At 36.2% G+C, this 6,144-nt stretch overlaps 1 long non-coding RNA gene across 1 annotated transcript; it reads right to left on the reverse strand.

The window, feature by feature from the left end:
- Positions 1-3,159: 3,159 nt before the first annotated feature.
- On the reverse strand, positions 3,160-5,941 carry LOC116448707. The gene is made up of 2 exons (XR_004242093.1): positions 5,818-5,941; positions 3,160-5,233 (listed from the first exon to the last, which is right to left on the reverse strand). It is a non-coding gene; the product is annotated as an uncharacterized LOC116448707 (long non-coding RNA).
- Positions 5,942-6,144: the final 203 nt, after the last annotated feature.

The raw sequence follows: 6,144 nt of genomic DNA on the forward strand, positions 1-6,144 counted from the left end.
CATGTAGTTCACCTATTGCCAGTTAATTACATTTTGTTAATAAATCAGTAAACTGCTTCAGTCCTAATGTGGCTTTCATTACATGAGCAGAGCTGCTTTCCCATGAAACACGCTTAAACTACCTTATTTTTTAGATTATTGATAACTAGTGAAATCCTTCTTTATAGTTGTGAGGGCAAGCATTTCAGTTAGGTACAGTCCACATTATGCTGGCTTGCATAATTTTTCCCCTTTGAGCAAGTGAAGAAAGGTCAAAACAGAAAACAAAACTGATGAGAGACCTACAAAAGACAGGCCTCTAAGAAAATATTGAAAAAAAAGGCTATGTAAATGAAAGAGGAGAAGACTAATGGAGAAGATGATAATATTTTCAAATATATAAAAGCAGCTGTGAAGAAGCAGACCACATTGTATTGCTGGTGTTGTAGGCAAATAAGAGTTTAAGTATTCTGCAGGAAGTACCAGATCAGGCACTAGAGAAAAAGTTCTTCAGGTTTCTTCTTCCCTTCTGAAAAATAAAACACTGCAGGAACTAAAATAGTTTCCTGAAGTTTGTAGTTTCTCTGTCTTTGAATGCCTGGAAGAACAGGCCTCAGAACAGGAGGATGATTAGGTAACCTTCTAATGTCCCATCCTTCTCCATGATTTTATGTTACTATATCCTAACAGGTTGCATCATAAGACACAGACTCTGAATTTAGACCCATAATCAGGTAGAATAAGATTATTTGCTGAACTTAAGGTATGATGGATACAGAGAGGAGGACAAAAGACTGCAAGGTGGGGTCACATTAAGGATGATCTGAAAAGCTGTTGGCTTTCTCCTCCTGTGGCACAGAGGTCACCTCTAACCACAGGTAAAATGCAAGGCTTCCTGAATTGTAGTCACTGACTAAAACATTAAGATTTCTGCCTTCCTTCCTACCTTGCTGAGCTTCTTGTTGTTTTCCTTTTCTGTAGGTTCCCATCCCATAAGCAGACTCAGCAGACCTAAGTGTCTACTTAATATCTCAGCAGCCCAGGCACTCTGGCTGACATTGGTAACACAAGCCCACCTTTCTCAGCAATTTAATCAAAATACCTGCACTGTGATTGGCAATAGATGAGGCAGTAGCAGGTGTTTTATTTTGCTGACTCTTCTCTGAAGGAGGGATGTTTTGAGTGGACAACTTGGTGCACTAAAATTTTGCTGCTCATCTCCTGAGGTGAGCAAAAAAAATCAGCCCAGCTTATTCATCAAGAATCCTGACACTAGATTTCTCACAGTTGTGAGCAACTGCGTAGTCTTTATGTTCTGTTTACTCAATCCAAGGCTCAGTTTTGACACCAGTGGGCACTATATGTAAACCGATTGGTGACTTATGTCCTGTGAAGTAGGGCTAACATCACTTTCTCTTCTGTGATCAGACTGTATACCATGTCTAAATGAGGCAGACATTACAAAATTATCATGCTCTCAAACAGAAAGAGAAGCAGATAATAGGAAACTGTGTTTAATATGGTGTTTTTAAAGATTTAGGAAAGACATCCCCTCTGAGCATAAGGGGAATAGATAATTCATACAATTATTTGCCACAGGGCTTTACAATTTATGCTTGTTTCCTGAGAGCAAGAAAGTTGTGGGATTCATAGTTTTTCTATTGTCACTCTAAAAGAGGTGTTCTTCCATTAAGAAAAGAAAAAAACTTATTTGCCTCCTCCTTGCCTCATCTTTATCTCTATCTCCCCTCCACCTTGGAAATTCTTTATTCCCCCTACAAGCCTCAAACTATTATTTCAACTTTAGTGTCTGTTTTTCGTCTCTGTACTGGAGACCAAGCTTTCTCTTTCTATGTATCTTTGCTACTGTGTTTTTCTGTCACTCACTCACTGGGGTTTTTATCACCACCTTTACTTTCCTGCAGCTTTCTTTCCTCAATCTGCTTTGCCCTTCTCTCCAGTGAAAAGTTCCTCTGAGACTAAAAGTGATGGAGATTCATTAATTTCAATGTAGATGTTCAAAACTAGAATGGGACAGACAAGGCACAGATCTGTTTCAGTGGAAATATTTTTGAGTAAAACGTGTAAGCACGTGCACGTTAGGCACAAACTTAGAGAAAATTTATAGCTTAAACTTCTAATCATGACTAAACTGTAATTTTTATTTTTTAAAAATTTTTTAGTCAGGGTAGATTTTCTTAGGGTAACAACATAGTCATGCCTGATTTAACAACACTTCTCTAGCTCAGAACATTTGATCCTTAAAACATTTTAAATAAAAGGACAGGATTTTCTCTTTAAATGAACAATACAAAAAATATGAGAGAGCCTCTTTTCTATAGGATCAAAACATTCTAATGAATACATGCCTGAAATCAGTCAAATCCCTGTCTAGGAAGGAAAATTGCAGGTAAATGCTTACTAGTTTTTCAAGTGAAAGTTTTAAAGATAAATATTTAATAACTGTAACAATACTCGTCCAGCCTATGTGAAATACCATTCCTATGGGGTTATTAGTGTTCCTGATATGGGATTATTTATCTAAGTAGACATATCAAGACCATGTAGTAGCAGTGCATGACTTTCATACCCTAAAATTAAGATGGGCAAAGGCAACTTCAAATTTACCATGGCATTATAAAGGACCTGAATAATTTCAACAGGTCCATGTAATGTGCACTCATCCACTTATGCTACGTCTGTCAGTGACATTATCTTTCTGAGAGTAGTAGTAGTACTGGTGGCCATCAGTCACTAGTAATTCATTTTTCCCATCTCACTAGATGTAGTTTGTATTTTATAGCTGTTCTCTGTCACCTACAATAAATTATTTCCTATCTCTACTACTGTCTTAGGATTGTTGGATGTGTTCAGATATAATTTCATTAATGTGTATCTCATGCTGGCATGTAGGAGGAAAGAGGTCTAATAATATTAGCTAAAAAACTTACATCTGGTTCTCTTTGCTAATGCTGTCTGGCATCTGTGAAGGCAAATCCAGCTGACATCCACAATGTTAATCTTATTAATTTTTTTCAAACGATATCTGAGAAGGAAATGTACATTGCAGAGTTATTGCCTTTTTTTGGTACACAAAAGCAACAATTATTTTGATCCCTGTCTGATTAGATAAAAAATTCAAAATTTCTCTGCTTTTTATTGCACAGGAAATTTTTAACATTTACGGTCACATACGGAAAATCAATTTATTGATAAGAGCACAAATAGTAAGTAAATTCCACAAGCTTTGATTCACAAAGGATTTCTTTGATGGGAGCAGGAAGGAAACAGAAGGTGAAAAATTATCTGACACCCTTAGCACCAATATGCAAACTATAGATCCCAAGAGACTCCACTGAAATGTTGACTTAATCACCAAACCAACTATGCTCCACAAATAATCCAATTTACAGCATTGTCAGGTCTCTAAATCCAGATTCTTATTACTTCTGCCAGCTATGCTTGATGATAGCCTTAAGTCAGCTGTAAAATGGAAGGAATTTTATTGTCTTAGACTAATTTCAGTCTCCTGGTGAGATAGGTAGACCCAGTAGCTTTAAAATGTGTATCTCACAAGTATATCACAGACATGGCTCTCAACACTTCCCTATGTAGCCTGATAGTCAATCATGGACAAGAAATTTCTAAAGCAGGGTCAACGGATGGGATGTGCTGGCTTTCATCAGGTATTTGCCCTTTGAGAACATTCCTTATTTCCTTAGGGGTATGTACACAGAGTGAAATGACTTCTGCAGTGCAGCACTTGCAAAAGCTATTTCTTTGTGTAGAAGATTGCTGAAAGAACAGTAGAAAGACATCTAATTATATTTTAAACAGTCGGTGACGTATTTTTCTGTACTCTGCTATAACCGTGTGCACTTTCATTCTTCAAATATGAAAAAAAATCACCTTGAATATGTACAGCTATTCAGGTACCCTCTATAATGGATTTTCAGTTTTATTATTAGTGAAGGTCATACAAGAGTTTTGTTTTACCCAGTTGGCTTCTCAAATATTGAAGGTTAGAATTTTCCCATCTAAGAAGTTCAAGAACAGCACACCAGGGCCAAAGAATACTCTAGTCTCATTAATTAATCAAGTCATGTCACAGCAAATCTTGTTAATCCATCCTCAGAGGAAACTCAAGTGATGTTTCAATTCTCTATGCAAGAATAGACAGAATAGCGAATAGTGATAGTGTTATACAATTACAGAAAGATGGGCAGCATTTGAAGACACCAGAAGCGAAACTATTTTTTCCCCCCAACACCAACTAAAAGAATTTTTTAGATGTTATTTTTTCAAATTAACCTATTTAAAGGATGTAGTAGGATTATATTTTCATGCTAAATATTGTAAGGTGCTAACAAAATTTGAAAATCACATTTCTATATAAAACCAGACAGATTATTTTGACATCTTTTATCTATTTGAAGTCACAACAGAAAAATGCAGGTGTTCACAGCATACTAGGAGAGCAACAATGACTGGGTATGCAACAATAGCTCTTACATTACTTTTTCTTGGCTATTACCAGCATTTACTCTCTATCCCTAAAAAGAATCGAATTGCTTACTCCAACTATCAGGCTTATAGAGGTAGTTTATTTTTTTTTTACAGGATAACCAAACATGTAAAGTCTGAGATTTACAAGCAATTCTCTTCATTTAGTTTGATTGAATATCGGCCCTTGTCTTGAGAGTTAATGAACACCCCTCCCCTAGTACCACTAGGAGTCTGAGCTGTACATGCATAACTGTTCACAGAAGAAAAACCTCTCAGAAGTCAAGGGGTCATTCTGATACGTCATGTTCAACATGTTTATATAAACGACTGAGATTAGATCAGTGACTCTTACAAGAACGATGTTTGCATGTAGATTACATATGTTTCCTATATGAAAGGAAAGTAGGAATACTCCACATTTAACCTAATAGAACTTAGGTAGGGTACAGCTGATGCAGAAGCTCTCCAGCTGGATTAATTAATGGGAAAAAGTTTTACATTTTCTAGCCAAGATGGCTGTTAAGAGTTAAAAATAAAGAAATATATTTATTTTGATTTTTAGACCAAGAAAAATCATTGTAGTCTTCTTAAAATCGTTGTCCTGCTTACATCTCAAGGTCTCTGTCCAGATGTAGATGTTCTTTCCCAACTTTGCCTGAGGCTCTTCTGATAGCTCTGACAATGACATGTGAAATTACACCTCAGATGGAAGAATGATGCATCTGCAGCATGGGTCTGATCCAAAGATCTGTGAAAGCAATGGAAAAATTCCAAGTGGTGCAATCACTTGTGGATCAGATCCCTGAATTGTTAGTGATGAAGCACTGTATAAAATGTCAGCCCCAATTAAACTATGGCAAAATTCCCACTCTGTAGGGTCAGGACTGCAACTATAATTTTTTTTTCAGTTGTCTGTACTCCATTGATTCCAGTTACTTTCTAGCTTAACACATCTAAAAAAGTGAAGCTTATTTGCAAAATTAGTCATCTTTTGTCCACTAATCCCTATGCTTCTACAAATGCTGTTATATAAAACAATTTCCTCTTTCCTTTTCATTTTAGTTACTTCTGCCTCTTCTTAAGGAACAACAGTCAATATGAATGTGTGTTCATACTTGCAATTATGTGCTCTTTCTTTAAGTTTGCATCCTTTTTTGATTTAAATTGCTCTGCTATTCATGCAACTGGATTACATATTCATATTTTGAGCTCCAGAATTTCAAACCACAGATTTTTAATATAATGTGAATATTTATATCACAAGCATGTGTGTACTACTTTAATCAGAGGTCAGGAAAATACACCTTGGGATTCATAACTGGTGTCTTACACCATTTCAGATGAGGGATCCTGTGGGCTAGGTCTTCAGATGGTGTCTGGAGACATGGCTTCAGTGATTTCATTCAGCTCATCAAACAAGGATCTCTTTCTACCTGCCCTTATACAATTCATTATGGGCTCTGTATGGAATTAAAACATGGAGAAAAATAAAAATCAATAACTGTCAAACTGAATGCATATGAAAATATTTTGATGTTTTGTGTTCAGTGAAGTAAGAAACTATTACTGCAGATATTCCCCCTTCTGATCTATACTAAGCACATTATTTACACTTAAGCACCCTACCTGCTCCTGTTTAGAATAAAATCTCTGTCATGA

This window comes from Corvus moneduloides, chromosome 1, assembly GCF_009650955.1.
Source record: "Corvus moneduloides isolate bCorMon1 chromosome 1, bCorMon1.pri, whole genome shotgun sequence".
In the NCBI taxonomy this organism is placed as follows: domain Eukaryota; kingdom Metazoa; phylum Chordata; class Aves; order Passeriformes; family Corvidae; genus Corvus; species Corvus moneduloides.